At 36.0% G+C, this 23209-nt stretch overlaps 1 long non-coding RNA gene across 1 annotated transcript; it reads left to right on the forward strand.

Moving 5' to 3' along the window:
* The first annotated feature begins 140 nt into the window (after nt 1-140).
* LOC121669420 lies at nt 141-17571 on the forward strand. The gene is made up of 5 exons (XR_006017757.1): nt 141-346; nt 1285-1329; nt 2867-2941; nt 5792-5921; nt 6254-17571. It is a non-coding gene; the product is annotated as an uncharacterized LOC121669420 (long non-coding RNA).
* Nucleotides 17572-23209: the final 5638 nt, after the last annotated feature.

Raw genomic sequence — 23209 nt, forward strand, 5'->3', positions numbered from 1 at the left:
TATCTCTCCCCACACCTCAAGCTACACTGAGAGGGATGGGGAATGGGGTGGTTACATCAGTTAAAAATAGGTCCTCTCTGCCATTAATTCATTCTCACACTTCCCCTGCAGCAGCATGGGCTCTTCACTGACCACAGCTCCTTCAGGAAATACCCAGCTCCTTCAGCTCCTTTTCACCGAGATCCTCCAGAGATTGCAGTGTGAATATCTGCTCGGGCATGGTTCTCTCCAAGGGCTGCAGAAATATACCAGCTTCACCAAGGTGTCTCCACCAGCTCCAGTGAAACTTCTGCTCCTGCATCTGTAGCACCTCTTCCCACTCCTTCTCTGACATTGATATCTACAGGTTGGTTTTCATCACTCATTTCCACCTCCACTGCATCTTTTGCCACTTCTTACCCATGTTTTCCCAGAGGTGCCCATAGATGGTGGAGAGGCTCAGAGGTGCCCTGTGGCGGGTCCACTGGAGCTGGCTGAAATCAGCTGTGTCCAGCATGGGGTATGCTGATCTCTTAACACAGAGGCCACCCTGCAGCTCTCCCCACTGTCAGCTCCTCGACACCTAGACACCACCTCTGCAGAGCAGTAAGAATTTGACTGAACCTTAGCTTCTGTTTCCCTTGCACATTAAGCAATGCCTCTGAACGCACAAGTGCTAGGCTCTGCAAACAGTACAGATTAACAGAAAACCTTTGCATCTCATTGGAAATAGTGGAAGAAGAAATAAAATAATGCATATGCATGAGATGCAAAGGTATGCAGAAGCTCTTCTATTCCTGAGAAATTTATAGCTCAAGCTTCTGTTTTACCAAAAATAATGCACTTAGAAATCAAACCGTACATGGAATAGAAACAACGTCCAAGTATCCATATAGACATTGAGAGCATTACTTGAACATGAGTCTGATAAGCCCAGAAAATAGTGGGTTCCAATCACGAGTGATTTATTTTCATTAGAGGAGCATATTGTATATGGACAAGTTGCAGAACAGGAACAGAGACACAAATTATTGTTGCATGTCTTAGCACTTTGCAAATAGAAGTATGAATGTAATATGATCTGAACTGGTACTAGTCTGTTATTAAAATGCAAAATTACTTGAAATATACTGTGCTAAAGGTAATATATTTAGCTGACAAAAGAAATATTCAGTAAGTGTTCCTAATAAAATTTTTGGCATATTTTAAAACTGGATCTATTCAATTTGTAAAAGAGTGTGTCCTTAATGGTGTCTAATTTGGTATGCTAATTCTATCTCAAATTTCTTTTGTCAAATAACGAAGGACATGTTTTCTGCATTTTATCAGTTCATCTCAAAATGAAGACAGGTGAGTGAATTCTTTAAAAGAAACACTTATTTTTAAATAGCATATATCTTATGTAAACGTGTGTCTGTACATATATGTATATATGTATATTTTTATTTCTCTGCTAAAGAGACAAGTAATTCTCACATAAATTTTCATAATAAATAATCTAGAATTTTTAGAATTTAAGCAAAACACAAAGGAAGCTTTAGGTACTGTTACTGATGTCACTCAAAGAAACCCTACCTCAGCATCTGTCTAGCCCTTCACCCACAGAGGTATACAGTTTCTGCTTCTGAAATCCATTTTAGTTATTTTAACATGTGTTTTAATCTGTTTTCTATGAAAGCTATCCTAACCAGTATGCTCTCAGTTAACTTCTCTCAGCCCAAACAGCAATGCAGTTATTTCAAAACTGAGAAGTAAGGTACTTTCAACTGACTTTGTGTCTTTATTTGCATGCATATAGATCTTTTATTATTATCCACTTTTTAAAGTATAGTTTATAAGAAACATTAAATATATGCATATATATATATCATTTGAGTAGATTGATATCAAAAATATACTTAATAAAAAAAATTGTTTAGACCTTCTAAAAATACCAAGGAAATATATAAGATTTACTGGTATGCAATTTTCAAATAGGATGATGTCCTGAAAAAGCTGAGATTTCTATTGGACAGCCTCATGGCAGATTATTTGCCAAATAATGGAATTTGTCCAGTGTCTTTAAATACCTTTAGGCAGGTTTTTGATGTGTCTTGGAAAGAACATTTTTTGATTTTCAAGTGCCTGTCCTGCTTGTTTAAATTATATACTTGGACCAGAAACTTAACCAGATTTTTTTCCAGATTGCATAAATTTGATTTTATCTCTTTTTCCTTGCAGAATTGTAATAAAATTAAATACTACTATTAATAAATAATTATAATCTCATAAAGTTGCTGCACATAAGTTTTCTTGCTTTAGCTATTTTCGTAACCTTAATAATATTTCACTGGTAACAATCACATTAGAATATTATATTGTACAGATAAGATAATTAGAGTTAGGAAATACAGATATCAAAGTCACCTAGCCAGTTCTACATTGCAAAATACTCCTTATTTTCCTTCCACGGAAATCTCTGATTCTTTCATTTCATGTCCTGCAAAAGTTTATCAAATGAGTAAGCTGATCAGTATTTTAGGATTTATGACCACTCTTTACCCTCTTTTTTAACTGCACATTTTTGAAATCTTGTCCTAAAGTTTTAATTAATTTGATTTTCTTACAGTCTTCTTTTCCAAAAATATTAATAGTCAGTGATAAGCCAGCAGAGAATTGTTAACACAAACATTAAAATGGGAGAGGATAAAATAGTTGATTTACAAAATTCTGTTTGCATGTTCTTAAAAAACATTTTTTCTATATAGATTATTCTATACTGTGCATTTCATTAAAGTTTGTATAATTTTGCCTATAATACTTCAAAAATATTATTCAGAATATTATTATGCAATACCTCAATATCACAGGACTAGATATTCTGTCATCTTCTCTCGCCGCTTTACAGGACCATACGATAACACAGAGGGGAGGGTCCTCTGGAGGTTTCTGTTCCACAACCCAGCATTGTGCACAAAATCGGGTCAGTACTAAATAAGGGCCAGAATCCTCAGCCCTTTTATAGTGGGGCCTTGAATACCTCTATGGATGGGTACTTCATAAACCTCTCTGGCAAATATTATACATGCTTAATTACCTTCGCCATTGTGCTGGTTTCAGCTGGGGTAGAGTTCAGGACTCCATCCAATCTGACCTTGGACACTCCAGGAATGGGGGACCCACAACTTCTCTGGGAAACCTGTTCCAGTGTCCTACCACCCTCACAGTGAATAATTTCTCCTTGACATTAATCTAAATCACCCCTCTTTTAAACTAAAATTGTTCGCCCTTGTCCTGTTGCTATCTGCCTGTGTGTAGAGTCACTATCCCTCTTCTTTATTTACTTTTAGTACTGAAAGATTGAAATGAGGTGCCCCTGGAACCAACCTTCTCCAGGCTGAACAACCCCAACTCTCAGCCTGTTTTCATAGGAGAGGTGGTTGAGCCCTCTGATCATCTTTGTGGCCTCCCTCTAGACTGGCTCTAATAGGTCCCACTTCTTTCTTTTACTGGCGATCCCAGAGCTGGACACAGCATTCCAGATGTGATCTCACAAGAGCAGAGCAGAGGGGCAGAATCCCCTCCCTTGCCCTGGTGGCCTCGCTGCTTTTGGTGCAGCCCAGGGCACAATTGGTTTTCTGGGCTGCAAGTGCATGTTGCCAGCTCATGTCCAGCTTTTCGTCCACCAGAACCCCCAAGTCCTTCTCCTTAGGACTTCTCTCAATGTCTTCTTCTCCCAGTCTGTACTCATGTCTGGGACTGCTCTAACCCAGGTTAGGGTTGTTGATCTTCATGAGATTCTCATGCCAAAATCAAGTGCCCACTACTCCAGCTGTCTGGAAAAGCTGAAATGAGAAGCCAAACAGCTTTGAAACAAGTGAAAAACACTGGCTGGTAAAAGCAGATGCAGGCAAAAATGCAGTCCAGGTCTGTTTGTGGAAAATATTTTAATATTAGGTTATGTGATAAAAGTTCATTATGCCTATATTGAGAATCCATCTACATCTTCAATACTGTTTGGCACTGGGGCAGGGATATGAAGTAACTTCTGCTCTTGCATCCACCTTTCCACATGCTAAGTTCCTATTTTGTAAGTTGTTGGAACAGAACAAAGCCTTTCATGTGTGCAAAGACAAAGAAAGTGCTAAATGAGTAAAACCAGAAGAAATTATGAAGATGTGTGATCACTTAAATCTTTCAGAACAAGGGAAGAAAACAGGTGGGGGAAAATTGTTTCTTTACAGCTCACCTGGAAGTTACAAGTGAATGTCTTTTGGGGTTTTCTTGGGGGATTCTTTTGTCTGTTTGGGTTTTTTGTTTTTGGTTTTTGGGGAGGAAATTTGGTTAGTTGGTTGGTTGGTTGCTTGGTTGGGGGTTTTTTAAGGTACAAATTACTTATTTGTATTTTTTCTATGATCAATTATTGATATGACATGGGGTTCAAATCCATGGGGTTTTTCTTACATGCTCACTGGAACTACTCAGATTACCCAATTCAAGCTTGTAAATATATCAAGAGATAAGACAGAACATTTTCCTAGCATTAAGATGGAGTGTGTCTCATTTAACAGTGCTTAGAGGTTGAAAGTGATTGTATTTTCGGATTTTTTTCTCCAGTTTTATGAAGCATAATTTAGATCCTAAGGTGCATTACAGTTTTCATACTCACATATTCTTCTGGCTTGACATGTCAAGTGCTGACAGTATGACATTTTGGATATTCATCTATCTTACTTCAGTGATCTGCAATGTGTGTGGAAATCATAAATCTCTGCACTGCTCATTTACAAACTTTTCCAGGCAGTGTTGTCTCATTTAATTATTACCCTGAGTTTTATCACAAACCCTATACCTTGAATCACATATAATGAAACAAAAATGCCATATTTCTTCTGTACATTTGGTGCAATGCATACTGAATAGTAATTATAAGAATTAGAGGTATAATTCAACTAGTAAATATTGCCATAATTATAATTGGATGGTATGATTTGATTAATACAGATATTCTACTCTTATCAAATACATTTTGTGTTCAGTTTCATTCAGAAAAAAACCAGACAGGCAGGAGGTAGGAGAGGGTGGGGGATAAAAATACAGGTTTTTCATATGGTCTGAAGTAAAACTGGCAAAATATTATTATATTTTATTGACATTAATTAAATTGCATGATAGTCAGGAAAAAACTACTAAGTAAAAAGGTCAAAATAAAAAGTTTTCAGTGCTGCCTAATTGAAGTATTTGAATTCATTAGAGCCAAAATTAACTTCAGTGTTTATACATTCTTCTTTTATGGTTTCTATTGTAAGATAAATACTTTTGAAATCATGGAAATGTAGAAAATGAAAAAAGAAATCACATTCCATCCTAATCATACACTGTTAGAGTTTCCCCAAAGTTATGCTGAAGAAAGAGAAGCAGCCTAACAATGCCAAGATGGTAGGCTGCACAAACCAGTGTTCCCATGACGACTCCAGCCATGCTTTACTTCTCATAGATACAGAAGGAAACTTTCGCCAGCATAGTTCCCTGGTTTCTCAGTATTCAGTAGCTTGTATTTAGTTATGTTTTTCTACTATTTTTAGCCAGAAGAGATTGTTGTTCTTCTTCCTTTCATGAATCCTTATGAAGCAAATAGAGGGTCGGAGAGTGAACCATCTCAAGCATTACAATGATCATCCATGCTGCATTAGCACTAGTACTTTCTTTGGGTTTTTTGTTAGCCCTAAGGCAACCTTGTTATGAGAGATATTAACCAAGACAATGCTAGAACTCTTGGATCTAGGAATGAATCCTTAACATGAACAACTTGAATTTTACTTATTTCTCTCAGGTAAGGACTGCTACTCCAGGCACTTTGGGGGTGGTGCAACTGGCTCCAGCCAGTCTGTCTCCTGAGGAGAACTCAGACAACCAGCTGTGGCGGTCAGCAACCCAAGTTTAGCACGTAACTTCCAGTCATGGTGAGAACCCATGATTCCCTTGTTCTGTCTTTTGCATGTTTTCTCCCAATTGGTTAATGTTTTCCCTGCCCTGTTTTATGTATGAAGTTATGTATATTCATTTCCCTTCTTTAATATGTATCAGTTTTAGAAAGTTCTTCGTTCCTCGACGTCCCATTGGATCCTTCCCTAAGTCCCTCCTATGTGTTGTTCCCATTGGTTCCCTTCCTGTCAACCCCATCTACTTGCCCCTATCCCATTGGCTGTGATCCCTTTCCCCGCCTATTCTGTACCCAGTATAAGATCCCTGGACCCTCCTACCAATTTGGCTCTTAGTCCCTGTCTTTTCACAGGAGTAAACGTGTGTGGAACGCATACGGAGAGTCCCCTCGCTTTACTTCTTTGCCTCTGCTACTGTGCGCTTACTCGACCAGCTTAGAGGGAAGCTCCCTCGGGTGAGGAGCTCAGCTCCATCAGGCTGCTTTACTTGTGGGTGTGGGACTGCCGTAGCATGGACGGGACCATGGCTAGACCTCCGGGCCCCTTTTTAGCTAGCATGCAGATCTCTGTCACACTTTATTTTTTGATAGGTATTGGTAGTCATTGTTCATTGGTATCAATGCTGTAAGGAATATGGTTTTCTCAAAACAATAGCAAGATGGTTTCAAGTGCTCAGGTTTTTCCAGATAATTCAGTCAGTACGTTTTCATGTTGAATTATGCTAATGATAATAAAAAACTCAGTTTGATGGAATGAAACTGTGATTTCAACTGTGTGTGTGTGTGTGTGTGTGTGTGTTGTGTGTGCGTGTGCCATTGCTTGCTCAGAAAATCAGATGTTTCATAGAATCATAGAATATCCGGAGCTGAAAGGGACCCACAAAGAACGTCAGAGCCCAACTCCCGGCCTTGCACAGGACAGCCCCAAAAAAACACACTGTGTTCCTAAGAGCATTTTCCAAATGCTTCTTGAACTCTGTCAGGCTTGTTGCTGTGACCACTTTCCTGGGGAGCCTGTTCAAGTGTCCAGCCACCCTCTAGGAACCTTTTTCTAATACCCAACTTAAATCTCCACTGACACAACTTCCGGCCATTCCCTTGGGTCTAGTAACTGGGCACCAGAGAGGAGATCAGTGTCTGCGCCTCCTCTTCCCCTCATGAGGAAGCTGTAACTGCAGTGAGGTCTCCCCTCAGTCTTCTCCAGGCTGAACAACGCAAGTGTTGTTTTGACTTTTTTTTCTAAATGAGAATGCAAACACTAACCTATTCTCTTAAGTAAACAGTACTACTTTTAGGCTAAAAACCAGTACAGCAAGGGTATCTCAATCACTGTATTTGGTCTGCTAGAATGAATGTGACCTCTTCTGTTGTTACATTAATAAGGTTCTTTTCTCTAGAGTAATCCTTTGGGATGTACCAGTGTAATCTCTTGTCTTTTAGCATTCTTTCCATGTCGAAGAGCAGTTGTTAGGTGAGAACTTTTTTTTTTAACCTCTTTTTCTGCTGTGAGAATGAACTATTCAGTCCTGTTGGTTCATCAAGAAAAGAATCAGAACATAGGAAATGGACCATCTCCAACGTCAATATCTGAATTAATACAGAACATAAGATGCTTCAGGGAAGGTGTAATAACAATTTGTATAGACAATGCCAATGGTCTACAATTTGAAAGAAAAAGAAGAAAAGCAAAAATGAAAAAAAGAAGGAACAAATCCAAGAAAGGGAATGGAAACAGCATTTCATTGTTGTGCAATGTACTGCTTCAGCAGTGGCAAACTCTAGCGTGGGGACCTAAGATCAGTCCTGCAAGTCTCTCATGCCAAAAGAGCACAGTGGAGGAGAACGCCAAAATCAACACAAGCTTGAAAACCTTTCTGACGTTAGTTTAAGAAGCTTTGCCAAGGAATCTGTTGCATCACTGGCAATATTGTCAAATGGTTTGACTTCAGTCAGAACTGATCTGCATAATAAATTATTGTTTCCTGGCAGACTAATGACGCCACCCTAAGTTAAAAAGACAGTTTATTTACAAATTTCACTTATAGATGCTTATGTATTAATTTTAAAATTAAAATGAAATTTCAGCAAAATGCGTAGAAACAGTGGGCACATTTAACATCACTGTGTATCTATCTATTTTGTTTATGGATCCCCCTTGTGATAGACCATAGATAGATCAAAGTGTATTTATAAGCTGTAATGATGTTTCAAAGGCAATTGAGTCCCTATAACCTTATTGAAAATTTGTGGCATCTTGGAGAAGAGTCTCAGATGTGTGCCGTCACTGAGGAAGAAACCAGAGAAAATGCAATTCATGAGTATTTTTTCCTGGCTGTGTCAAAAGGACAGCTTCTTTTCATGGCCAGACAAATGCACATAACTCTCACCAAATTGTACCATTTGTTGTCTTTTCTTTGGTGGAGAGAATTTCTAGTGACAGCAGAGAGAAGAAGGGAGAATTAGTGTTACCCTGGCTATGAGGAAAGGGTGACAGGTAGCAAACAATGCAAAACTGAAAGTCATCTGCTTCTCCTTGCTGTGCTGCTAATGAAACAAATTACTGAAATCTTAGGAGCACAGAAACATTTTAGAGATATTTACAGCATTCATATCTGTTTGCATTAATCTCATTTTCATGTTGGAACAATATAATTTCAGTTTTTGTGCTCTTTAAAAGTACTAACATTTATTATTCAAAATTCCCTCTTACAATTATTACACACATTATTTTATCTCTATTAAGAGGTATTTTGAAATTGAAATTAAAATTAAACTGTAGTCTTATTTGCCTTTTCTGTAGGCTTGGGGCTCATAAAGAGAGGTAAGAGTACATGGAAGGAGAGAACCTGTCCTGCCTGTTGTACCATTACCTATCTTGAAACAGGAATTCTCAAACTGATAAAAAAAAAATTCCCCTCAAAAGAAAATCAAACACAAATCTCCATATCCCCCATTGTCCAATGTGTTGAAATCTGTTACTTAGAAAACTCTGCTGCAGCACACAAAGCTTGAACTCAAAGAAAGAATTTAATAATTCATATCAGATCATTATGTTTACTTTCAGTCCTTTTTCCAATGAATAAAAGCCTGCTCTGTGGGTCTCGACCATTCATAGCTAGTAAAAGATCTTTCTAATCCCTACATCCTGGTTGTTTTATGCAGATGGAAATACCTTTGTTTAGCTTCTAGTCACAAATGACTGTCAAACTAATACATATATTATTGTGATATAATTTGAACACCATTAACATTTTATTACTTAAAATCGATAAAACTGTGGTTCATCACTATTTAAGATTTCCAGATCATATATGGATTGCACACATTCATATGGTGTTGCTGATTTATATCAGGTAATTAACCTTTTGTGAATTTCTTGTAAACTCTTTTCCTGAAATTGCAATGGTGACAAAAGGCTGATGTTCTTTTCACTCTATTTCCTCAAGAAATTGAAATGAGGTTTTGTTTTGCAGTGAAAATCTCACTGTGCTTCATAGATCCTTGTTACCCTGCACATGTTCTTTTCTCAAGAGAATGTTTTGATACAGAAATATAACATTTCATAGGAAAAAAAAGCACCACTTTTTCAGACTTAAAAGGAGCCTGAGCTTAGTTGTGGAGGGAATTCTTTTCAGTGTTATTGCTTCATAAAATATATCAATTTCAGAGCTCCAATCTGTTCCAAAGAGAATACTTCACGGGATCTTGTTCAGCTCCTGTCCTCCCCAATGCCACTGGCAGAATGTGTTACATTTGTTTGCAGTACTCACTGAGGGAAAGAAAGAAAAGAGAAATACACAGCTATTAGCATTTAGTAGAGCTGCAGTTCACTCACTAACAAAGGAGAAACAATGAATGGGGAATGGAGAACTAGCAAACATAAAGTGATTTATAAACAGAATCGAAACAGACATAGCATAACATAACCAAAATCAAACCTGAGACTTCTGGGGAAAGCCCCCTCAAAAGATCAAGATCATACCTGCTGGAAAAAATGTATGTTGAGGGATCAAATTAGGATATAGTAAAGCAGGACTCATGCTAGCAATATGAGAGTAAAATATACCATTATCTCAAATTAACCTGCTTCATGGTCTTTTTAGTTTCTTTGTTTCTTTTTTTGAGGAATATCCTCAGTGTCTAAATAGAGAAGCCTACATCAGTTTCTCCTTTGTGTTTACGCTCAACAGACACCTACCAGGTATTAATCTGACCTGTTTTAGACAAGTATGTCAGGGTAGGATGAATGAAGCTTTTAAAGTACTTTACTTTCTTCATTTTTCAGAAAAATATCCTAGCAGAAGCAGCTCTGATGTAGGTATGTATATTCAGTGAGATGAATTTCCTATCCCAAGGGACATGCAGGTTTCCTGTTCTGCTGTTCCTTACTTCCATATTACCATAACCAGCAACCAGACTCTGGTAAAGGTGATCTTAATGCACAGGAATACAAAGATGCTTTAAAGAACTAATTCAGTACAGTACATCTTACTGCTTTACAACTCTGAGAACAGGGATTTGACATTACCACTACTGGCATTTTACTTTTTCTCTCAAATACTTAGGACATTATAAATTTTGAAAGGACACCTTTGGTCACTCAGACTCTTTCTAAGGTGATAAAACAGGGAAAAATCTTGGTTATTTAGGTAATGTCTATAATACTGCAGCAAACTTGCAACTAAATAAAATTTCCATGATTGTCAGGGCTGTCTTCCAATGGTTAGGTAGCAGAGGAAGAATTTGTTCTTTTTTTCCTTTTTCATCTCACTATTGTTACAGCTGAACAAGGACTGTTAGAGACAGATGAACTGAGTGGATCTGTCGGCTCACTGCCTACAAGAAATGCTAAATGTTTTTTCTGTTTAAGCTTAATGGGAGTGAACTTTAGATAACAGTTTTCAAGTGTTCAAAATATCTCACTTTAAACTCAGTCAAATCTGCAAACACTTCATAGATTTCATACAGAAAATGAAATTATGTCTTCAGAGAATCTTCCTTTCTGATTCAGTCTGATTATAACAGCACTACTGCTGTCCTAAAAATCTACCTTTAGAAATTTCACAGTGAAGAGATGTATTTTTCCTAGCACTGTTTTGAAACTCTCTTTCATTATGTGTATCCAGAATTCCAAACTCGGTGCTCTTTGTGGGCTGCATCAGATTGGCGACATTTGGAAGATGTTAGGAACCAAGAGTTACTGAATATCAATTTTACAGTGTCTTCTCTGGAAAAGATTTTGGTCATGAGGGAAGAATCGCATAAGCAAGAGATGGCAACAAGCTCATACATCCAGTTAGAACAACTCATTTAACCAATGATATCTGCTGAAGGAAAAATGGTCAAATATGTATCTCATTAAAAAAAAAACTTGATTATTACTGGATCCAGGATTTAGTGAAGATAATGAACCTCTTAATTGTAAAGGCATTTGGTACTGAAAAAAAATATATAAAAATGTATTTGAAAATGAGGTTCAAGGTGACTATAAATAGCTTTTGCCTTCTGCCCAATACCCTCTTCTTATGCAACAATATTTATTCGGCAAAAATTTATTTAGTCATCACCTAAAACTGCAACTAATGCTATTATCACATTGTGTAATAAGCATCAACTATTCTTTCAAATAATTTAAATAGTGTAGGAGGTCTACACAAGAGATAAAAAGGAAAGTACACATCTTTCTATGCAGAGCCTGTCTCAACATGGAAGCAGGAGAATGAAGTTCATTGCAGCACTGATTGCTATGAGCATCATGGGTACACTTTGAAAGAAAAGGAAGAATAGTATTGAATATGAAGCTAATGAACAATCTGTTCTCCTCGCAGCGCATCAAAATGACATTCTTTGAGGTACCACTTCATTATTTTTTTATGATTTTTGTGCTCTGAAAAGTAACTGATTGTACAAAAGGAAAAAAGGGAAATAAAAAGAAAGATAGACTTCTGTATCTAGAAAGGGAAAAGAAAGAAGAGTCATACTGACAAGGACTGCAAAACATACATTCTTACATCTGTAAAAATGATACAATTCCTTTTTGTCCTGTATTTTTTTCCTATAACTATACCACAAGGAAGGGATTTTCTGATCTATCTTACATTCTGACAGTGATGGGACTATTGAAACTATAAACATCAGTCTGTTTGTAGGCCATAGGGAAGCTTAATAAGTTACCTGATAGAAAAGCATTTAAACAAACCTGTGCTTTATCCTAAGCATATGCAATGTATATATAAGTAGCATAAAAAGACTCCAAATAGTTTTGCTTCTAAAACAAGTGTATTCTTTAATACAATAGAAAAATATACCTATTTCAATTAATAGTTGTGTTTGCTTTTTTGTTTAGCTCTGTCACTTTATATTATGTTAGGAAATCTAATTTTTAAAAAGTTAACTATCTGTGGAAATTTTTAATGAAATCCAGTGTTTCATCATGCCCACAGATTGCTTTGCTTCGTATCATATGCATATATTTTGAAAATACATTTTCTTCCTGAGAGCTTATGATCAAATATGAAACAAGGTATAAATTGTAATGGCAGGCAGCTAGATGGTATAAGTAACCAGGAAACCCTCCTACATGAATCTCTCATGGGAAATTATGTACTTAAGACTTTGCACTTCTTTAGTGTTTCAGTACATGAAATCTGTAGTTAAGAAGAAGGCTGATTATCCTCTGTTCAATTCTATAAGAAAATAGAAGAGCTTGAGAGAACTTTGCAGGAAAAAGAAATGCATTGAGCATACCTGCAACTTCATTTTTCTTTCAATAATTGAATTAAAAAAAAAAAATCACAAAAGCAAGAGTCACTTTTATATCATCTTTTGTATTATTTCTTGTTCTGCTTGTAGTCCATTAAAGAAGTAGTAACAAAGTGTTATAAATATGCTGGTTGATGAATCTCTTATTACTGGACAAAGTACTGCATTTTGAAAACATTAGCCTAAACTTTCAGCGTGCAATTGCCTAGCAGACCTACCAACATGTCTTATAATGGCATGAGACAAAGACAGAAGAGTGACAGATAATTCAAAAAACTTATCTGGGTGACCAAATAACTCACACTGCCATATCAAAGAAATTACAATGCTAATATCTATGTTCTGTTCTCTAGGTTTCCTATGGGAGTCATATATATCGCATGGAGGATTTTATTGAAATGAATGTTAAATAACCATATTACCCACAAGTAATGCTGCTTAGTCAAACTCCTGATGTCAGCCCAAATGAATACCCATAAAACTCTTGATCCCAATCACTTACTGTGTGCCTGTAAGTGATGCAGATTTTATAGGAAAATGAAATATTAATATTTCAGGAACTTTTTAAGAAATATATCAGTATTTTGTTTTTTACCTTTCAGATCTTAAAAGCAATGTCTTGATGCTGTGGTTTACAGATGGGACAGGAAAAAATTTAGCCTTTTAGTAAAAAATAAATAAAATAATATAAGCTTAGTGTTCCAATTCATTATGGCATCTTGACATGAGGGTCCAACATCTAAAATTTTTCAAAGCTGTATTATTGTTAGCAGGGACAATTTGATAGTTATCAGTCACATGAAACTTCTTCTACAAACAATTACATTTGCAAAGGAACAAAAAAAAGAAATCAAAGGAAAAATTTTGCAAAGGGGATTGCAAAGTCACTCTAATTGGAATCCAACCTAGAAATTTATGTCAAAGATGGGTTTACTGTGAATCCAATCTCTATCACTCAGGTCTTCTGAACAGTTTCCCAGGTCTTTGATTGGATTTTACTCTATCCATGCCCTATGGGCAATGAAACACAGACTTTAAGCTGTCCTCAAATAATAGCTTAGAATACATTTACACTAAGCAATTGTATTGTGCACTAAAATTCTGTTACATAACTGATACTGCTTTGGTTAGCTTTATCCCAAAGGGAATTTTATGTACAAAATCAAATTTCGAATTGTGTGAAAATAAGACCAACCATCTCGAAAGTGCAAAGACATTTGTCTACAAAAGTCTGCATTTTCAAAAAAAAAAAACAAAACAAACCCTAAACTTTAGTATATATAAAGAACAAACTTCACTCTCTGAAATTAATATGAAAAAAAATACTGAAGGTAGTAAATGCTAAAGAAATGGTGAAAGCCTTTTAGAGTGGGGGTTTTTTTGTATTGTTTTTTAAATAGCGAAATTATACTTTATAGTTCTGACACTGAAAACTAGATGGTATAAGGGAAGCTGTATAATAATGCACTTAAACTTTTTTCTTTTGTGTAAATTTTTGTGGGACTGGAATCCAAGTGCGAAGAGAATGAAACACGTAGTTTAGAAGTAGTTCCAGCTCTAACTAGTATTCCAGATAACAAAAATCCCTCACATGTCAAATATATTGGAGACTTGGGTTTAGGTATCCTTGGAATTAATTAATTGGTACTAATATTACAGTTATGGTGATCCATGTTGTCTTCCACTTCCTCAGAAATTTGGATTTGGACAATGAGTGCATGCAGACAACTAATACCATCACAATATTAATGAGGAAATTCATCCTTCTGCTGCAGAGTAGCTCCTCTTACAAATGTGCTGTTCACTCACCCTGATAAATTTAGAAATAAAATTGGTAAGTGCTTTTAAAACAGTCACCACAATAAAAAAAAAATCAGGAAAACATAAGAGAAAAATCCAAGAAAATATGTAGAACAATCCCAGTTCAGACTAGATGAGAACTTTGGTAAAAGAAAACTGAGCCATGTAAATGTTTCAGAGTAGACCTGTAGTTAAAATGTCATTATAAAGAAGATTTTGATAGTGTGTTAAGCTTCTCAGTGAGGTATAAGTAGCTTGGCTTAGACAGGAACAAAAAGTCTTATTGACTAGATACAGCCCTATAGTTCATTTATATTTGTCTCAAAATTATATATCTCCACAATAACAGTGATCAGAACACAGCAACTTCTGCAGGTCAGACCCTGTCTTGCAAATAGCTGGATAGCAATGACTGCTCTCTGCATAAATATCTCATTGTTTGTAAACACATAACAACCCTGTTCAGAAACAGACTGCACCTATTGAGATGTAAGTGGTGATGGACAAGATCAGACCCTGGAGAGATGATTGTTGCTGAACTTGTATGATATGTAGGGACTGTAATTTTTATTAGATTATATTTAGCTTTATTTAGTTTCATTGTGTTAATGCACAAATCCATGATGTTGCTAATGGATATCACTTAGAAATTCCTCCAAGTTTATAGATATTCAAATATATGAAACTCAATTAACAAAATTGTCTCAGAAGAAAAGCAACATATTAGTTGAGAGGACCGATTTGCTGAGTATTGATATGGGGATCTAATCCCAGTTCAATGAAGATTTATAAGCTTAAACTCTAGGTTTAAAATACTTTAAAACCTGGGTAAGCAAGATGTGTCCTTCATTAAAACAGCAACAAATTAACTCTTAGATTTCTGGCCTCAGCATATAAAGAGAACCATCAGAGAAAAGTTATTGGGTTTTTTATATATTAATTGTAAAATGCTAAATGAACTACATGTTTTGGTAACATGATCTAAAATGATCAGAGAAGCCAAAACTTCACAAAAATAATGGAGGGGTTAACTATTACTCCAAATTCTTTCCTTCAAAGAAAGCCATATCATGTTACCCACATGTTCTCTTACTCTGCCAATTTAGGAAAACGTCAGAAGTTTAAATTCTGTAATGCATTTTCACTATCTTTATGACCTTCCCTATTTATGGAATTGGAGAAGAAGTACAAGATAACAACTGGGTAACAGTAATATTTAAATTGTCAGGAGAATAGATTAGGCTCATAGTATTTTCTGTTCTCATTACAGGCATTGTCATATGAATGTAGAATTCAAATTTAAATGCCTCATATATTCTAGCAATCACAATTGTAAAATGTTCTTTTGTGACCTTCTCAATGTTTGTTTTCTGATTTATTAGCACCTTCTATATTTCTTTTCCCAGAGCTTGCATAATGTATAAGGGGAATGTCAGAATGCTCAACCTATGCACATTTAGTACTTTTTAAAAGTTTATAAAAGAGTTAACAGCAGAGGGTATCTTCTAAGTGGACAACCTCAAATAAATAAGTGAATAAAATAAAATTATTACATCAGAAATGGCTACTTATATGCATTTTTTTCACAAAGTCTAGCAATTTAGAATTAACTCCAAGAAGTTAAACAGCCTGGTAAAACCTTTTGACTTTTTTTAGCTTTTTAAACTGCTTTAGTATTTGTCTAAAACTCATTTTAAAATAATGATAATAACTTAATGGATTACACATTACTGACTAATGCATACTATAGCCTAGCTATTGAAATCCATTGATGACTTCAAGAAAAAGAAACGTGTTTCTCTTTCTGTGTCAAACTACAAAGAATTTGCAAGTGAAATTAAACAAGGATTCATAGTGATTGCTGCCTCGTGATTATGTCTTGAAAGTAAATAACAAATGGATACTAAGGCACCGAGAGTAATTTAGGGGGAAAACAAAAGTTGCATGTGATTCTTTGAGTATTTCAAGTCACAATTTTAATACATCTAGATTAAATATATTTTCACGGCACAGCTTCATGCAAGTAATATGGAAATAAAATATCTTATTAGTACCATTTTTTAACAAAATAATGAAGAGAAAATGGTACAAATTAGTCAAAGTTATTGATGAATCTATCTATGCTGGAGGAGAAAATGGATGAGCTTAAAATATAGCAGTCACAAATTTTAAAATCTCAAAAGCTGGAGAGTGAAAGTATTTATGTCTTTTCTGTGTGAGGATGAGGCCATCATAATGGCTCTTTTGATGGATAATTTTTTCTGTGTTTGACTGTTTTCTGTCTGTATGTTAGACTTAATGGTCAAAATGGTTTATTTTAAAATGGCATTTTATTGAATTTCTTATGATAGATAGTATCCAGCCAAATTGCTACCACTGTTTTCCTGCTTTTCTGATGCCACCAAAATCACTGAAAAACAGACAAATATGACTAAATATTTGTATAAATATTACATAAAACTTTTATTTTTACATGTCAACCTATTATACCCTCATTGATAAGAAAAAATTTAAGGAACGTGGTAGGGTTAGTGGTAACTAAAAATATAAAAAATTACAGGAATGTTAAACTAATCCTTAAAGCAAGTATTAGAAAGCCAAGGAATTAAAAGAAAAACAAATGTTTAAAGTAATTTAAATGTTTTGTGAAAGCAAATAATAAAGCAAATAAAGCAAACCCTTGTACCTAGTCTTAATTTTATTAGATAACTTCATAGAGGCAAGGGAAAAAAAAAGGAATAGTGAATATTAACAGAATGGCAACAATACTCACACTTTCATTGTTGTCTAAATCATAGAACGATAGCTTGGAGGGACTTGTATGATCATCTCATTCCTACCCCTCTGCCATGAGCAGGGACACCTTCCACTAGACCAAGGTGCTCCATGTCCCATCCCGCCTGGTCTTGAACACTTCCAGGGATTGGGCATCCATAGCTCCTCTGGGCAACCTGTTCCAGCACCTCACCACCCTCACAATAAAGAATTTCTTCCTAATATCTAATCTAAACCTTCCCTTTCAGTTTATAGCCATTCACTCTTGTCCTGTCACTTCATAATCCAGTAAGAAGTCCCTCCCCACCTTTCTTGTAGGCTCCCTTCAGGTACTGGAAGGCCATAAAAGGCCACAAAAGGCCTCTGAAGCTTTCTCTTCTCCAGGCTGAACAACCTTATCTGTTTTAGTGTGTCTTTGCAGGAGAGGTGCTCCAGCCCTCTGATCATCTTCATGGCCTCCTCTGGACTCACTCTAGCAGGCCAATGTCTTTCTTGTGCTGAGGACCCTAGAGCTGGATGCAGCACTCCTGTGGGGTCACCAGAGTGGAATAAAGGGGCGGAATCATTTCCTGTGATCATCTGCCCACACTGCTTTTGGTGCAGTCCAGGACACAGTTCCAGGACACAGTTGGCTTTCTGGGCTGCAAAGTGTGCATTGTTGAGTCATGTTGAGCTTCTTATCAAACAACACACCCAAGATCTCCTCAGAGCTGCTCTCATTCCATTCTCTGTCCAGCTTGTGTTTAGGTATTTGTATCATGTGAATCCCAGCTATACAAACTGGCCCAATGACCTCAACTGAATTTTGTTTCACAGGATGTATGGAACAGAAGAGCTTGGCTGGAGTCACAGATAATTTTATCCCTCATATTCTTATCTTCCTTAGTTTTGATGTTAACCTTAGAATAGCACTCAAACTATTGGTTTTATTTTTCTTCCTCACACTCCTCATTCCCATGTTATTTATGTTTTGTATTGGTTTGGATTATTTTTAAATTTTATCAGCACCATTTCAAGTGAAAGGTGAAACTGGAAATACCTGTTTTTGTCAAAAGAGTAAGAGGACTTAAGAGAACTTTCTAGTTCATTTTGAGCTATAGAGATGTGTTTATTGGTGCCACAACATGAAAGGTATTTTAGATTAGGACCAAGGGAGAGACTATAAAGAATCATATCAAATTAACACTAGTGGGACAGAAGCTGGGAGAACAGAAAGATCTTAATTAATAATTCAAAATATCTTGAAAGAATTCATTCAGAAAATAGCTGAATGATGGAAACCTTGGCAACTCTGGGGTGACAGACTAAAGTATTTCAGCTCTATTCCTGTGTTTAATATGCAGGCAGATGAATTTGGTTCAAATGTACAAGAAAAATTTACCTATAAATGTGTTTGGAATTTGTGTTACTATCAAATCAAGTGATACAATAGGATGAAAGATTTTGATAGCCAAACTTAAAATTAATAACATTTTGCTATAGTGTCTTGCTAGAATATACTACCTGCCAGCAACTAAAATAAAATAAAATAAAATAATGAAATAATAAAATAATTAACCCTGTTTTTGCAATCAACCTCTGAAATGTTTCCATTTTTAAAATACATTATCTAACTTATAATTCTTAGAAGTACAGAAGACATCAGTTTTGAGATTTTATCACTTCCAGTTAGATGATCTGTGTAAACTACAACTTAAAAATTAATGCATTCTCTCAAATTTAGAGACACCCCCTTTCTTTTGCCAGATTTTTAGCTGAAGTGTGCCATTCTACAGAAACCTCTTGGAACCTGAACCACTTTGTTTTGTAAGTATTAAGTTTTCCAGTATGAGAAATAATACTTTTTCAGCCAAATTAATTAAGTGCAATGGCACAATCACCCTACATTGCAAGATAGGTTCATCAGCTGTATCTGTTCCCAGAGAGTACCAGCGTGCAGACAGACTCAATCCCTTATTTAAGAATGGCAGTTTGTATTCAGATCACATATTAGTAAACTTCCAGCTTCAGCATCTCTCCAGTTTTAGTAGAGTGTCTATCTGGAATAATAAATACAGATCTGAAAAAAAGAACTCTGTACTTGAGTTTTAGTACATGGAAATTTCCCCTCGTGTCTTATTTTCCCTTTCAGGAACATAATAAATTATTTCCTGAGTGTGTTTATCAGAAAACCTTAGACATTTAATTAAACACTTCCACATCTACTATATGCACAATTGTCTGGACAAGTATCTTGGCTATCATATTTTGTTCATTGCACCATTTATCTTTGGTGCAATGAACCATATGCACCTATGAGAAGCAATGGCTTTTTGCATTTTGTGATTGCTTTAGTCAAGCCTTGATTGACAGCCAGAATTTTTGCTCATTATAGCATTAACCTAAGTGAAACTTTTACAATGTTTGATGAAACAAATGTGTTGTATTTATCTTACCATAAGCATTATGTGCATTCCTCCCATTTAATGCTTAGCTGTTGCACAGACAGAAGTGCCAGATCCATCTTTTCAAAAGGAAATAAACAAACATGAACATCCCTCTACATTGGGGCACTCATTAATGAAACATCTAAATAACCACATTAACACAGAACACATCAGTATTAAATTTCTTTCAGAATGGGAGATAGCTTGTAAAATAGTTTCTGAGCTACCATGTAGGTCGCAAATGGCAACATAGTCAAATCTGCCTTTGGAGTCCAGAGACCTATTCAATTACTCTTCTAGCTAACAGCTGCATTGGGTATTTTGCAAGACCTGGAAGCTCTAATAAGAGTGTGATGCTGCTGCATAAACACAGGGAATGTGCCAGAAGAGTGATAAATGAAGTGAGCATTGAGAGATGCAATACACAACCCACAGGACACCCAAGCTCTTCTGTAGAAGCAGAAGGAGGCCAGGCATGTGATTTAGGAAAGTGGTCTCTACCTTACTGACAGCAGTGACAATCTCTCTGCTCACTATAATAGGATCACCCACCTCACACAGACACAAGTTCTCGTTTATGTGTCTGAATGCAGAACTGAACCTCACCCTGATATTTCCAACTTTTATCTTGTAGATAGACTGTTTCTCAGATCTAGCAATTGCTTATTTGATTCAGACATTTTGCAATGCTTTTGAATTCAGTACCAAATTAGCTTTTTATAGAATAAGTCTCTACTTAAAATATTCTAAATTATTCAAGTCGTATTCAGACTCTATCATAAATCTTTGAGGGATACGTGACTCATATTTCAGTCAGACGCTATAATAATTTCTTCTTGTTGAAGACTTGATTGAAAACCTGCTGAAATCAACTGATACATCATATGCCTTCAACAGCTTTTGGTTCAGGCTCTTATGGCCTGTGAATAAATGTTATAAATCATCTCATTTTATATTTAAAATTAAGAAAATATATTTTCTTTTCAAAATGGACTCTACAGACGTCATTTTATTATTTAGAAACTACTCATGCAGGTTGGAAAATACAAGATCAATGGATTCAATTATTCAATAATTAAAACAGAATTGGGCAAGGAAATATTTCAAGTTCTTAAAATGGCTTAGCATTTACTCAGATAAAACTTCAGCATTCTTTAAAAATTATTTGTATTGTTTATTTGTAATTCTTTAATAGTGATTTTTATTTCACAAATACATTTAAAATCCATTTTAATCCATTTTATTGTATTTCTAAACTGTTAGAACATGAATAAAGAATGCAACATATAAGTGTTACAGTTCTTATGATACAAAGGTAATATTTTATATTTTTGTATAAAGCAAATGCTTACATCATTAGAAAGAAAGTCTGTTATTTTGGAATATCTGAATAGATTGATTATTTACAACTTGGAAGTAAAATAGTTCCTCTTTCCTTATGTCTGTTTGATTTCCTGCCCCTCACCCAGGAAAGCTACCACAAGGGGAGTTTAATTAGAGGAGACAGGACCAGTGTGGCACAGGCACAACTGTGCATAAGGACTGACTGGCTCCAGCTTACACCCCAAGAGCACCTTCTGTCCCCCATTCCCACACAGAGCCCCAACCCAAGGAGCCTTTCCTACTCCACATGGATCTGGGCCAGCCCTGAGGCTCCCCTGGGGCTCCTGTGGCAGCGGGAAGGGGCCGCTCCCCACCCCTGTGCATGGGGATCAGCCTTTGACCACCATAGCCTGACTCTTTTTCTGTTCTTGTTATAAACAAATTAGCAGAGGATAATTTAATCAGGCCACCACCTTTTGGAATGATTTCTGTACTTTGCTACAAGAAAAGCCTTGTTAAATAAAGGAACTTGAATTATTTAGTAAGACAAGAGAGCCATGGAAGAAATTCTTAACTGCACAGAAGAACCTTGATTTGTTAATTGCAGGCAAAAAGTGAACTAATCTGATTTATTATACAACTAGTGGCAAACTAGGAAGTGTTTTTCCTAACTCCTGAGCAGAAACTGATGCCTGAGATGGCCACCTAAAAACAGAGACTAGACAAGAATAAGGGAATCAAATGAGGTATTTATTTGAAGGGCCTTCAAAGGTACACCCTGGGCAGTCAAAAGGCTACACCCAAAATGGACCCTGGATCACAAGTTCTTCACACTTTTATAAGTTTGGTCCATTTGCATATCAGGATTAATTCTCCAATTACAACCTCAGTTAATGATGTAACTACCCTAACTTGCCCTCCTCTTCAGAGGCCTTAGTTTACGTATTTTGAGACCTGGGACAATCTAGGTGCCCTTGGAGAGCAAACTTAGAGTGGCTTTTTCTAACTAGCATGAGAGAGCAGTAGCTAACAGGCCACAAGGAACTCCAGAGTTACTAGGAAGTACAGGATTTGAAAAATATAAAAGTTAAAACCTAAGGCATTAAAACATTCTCATTCCTATGTTTCCTATGTCTTCTTAGCTTTCTTAATCTTCCAGTTGTGTTTCTGCTGTCTTCCATTTCTTCTCTTTTCTGCTTCTGTCTGCTTATCTGCTATTTTGAAAGGAACTGATGCATACTATTTTAAATGTGTGTAGAATTTTTTCCTAGTGTCTCATCCCATTTAAACCAATCGGCAAAAGGTGTTTATAACTTTTATATTGTTTTCTAAATTTAAGTGACTTTTGGTCACAAAAGTGGCTCAGTACTCTTCTTCTATTCAGTGGAATTTTAATTTAGAGTTTAGTACCACTGCAGGGGAATGATTTATTAATTGACTAGGCTCTTACTTGGGGTAAATAAGGCATGGAAAACTAATGGCAGTGACAAACATGGTGTGATAAACTGACTAGAATTACAGAGATTACTATTAGGAATAGATTGCAAAGGCAGGAAGAGGGGAGAAAGCCTCCAAATTCACAGAAAACTGGAGAGGAGCTTTAGGGAGCAGAGCCATGCAAGGCCAACAATTCTTGGCAACCTTGTCAGTAATAAAATATCAGGCTGATGTTCTCCAGGTATACCAGAAATACAGAAATTGGAGGCAAATGTAGAAAAAATAGGACCTGTGAGGAAAAAGTCTTTGCAGTGGGATGTTTATCTGGTAGGAGACAGTTACAAAGAAATGAAGGTACTAGGATGGTGAAAGTAGGGTTGAAAAAGGGAAAAAAATGCATAATGAGGTATGTGAATCCTGAGACAAAGTTCTCACATGAGCAGGCAAACATAATTTTGACAAAATAACAACAGGGTAACATCAGCACCTCTCAACAAACCCTTGGAACATTCTTACTAGTCTTCCATCTCTGCTGTCTAAATTGTCCTCTATAGTGACTTCATAATATGAGCGTTTTAAAATACTTAAAATTGTAACCAAAAAAATTATGGAGACATTTCCTCTAAATACTATATTCTGAAGCTTAAATTTAATTTTTAAAAATGGGAAAAATGTGACAGGCTCTTGATAATAGTGGCATTTCTGCTGTCTATACTGCAACAAGCCTTTAACCTTGACAAAAATCCATTGAGATTAGCCTCTAGAAAAGCTGGTATCATATACAGCA

This window comes from Corvus kubaryi, unplaced genomic scaffold, assembly GCF_017639235.1.
Source record: "Corvus kubaryi isolate FWS band 111438036 unplaced genomic scaffold, C.kubaryi_AGA036_p1.0 133, whole genome shotgun sequence".
Classification (NCBI taxonomy): Eukaryota; Metazoa; Chordata; class Aves; order Passeriformes; family Corvidae; genus Corvus; species Corvus kubaryi.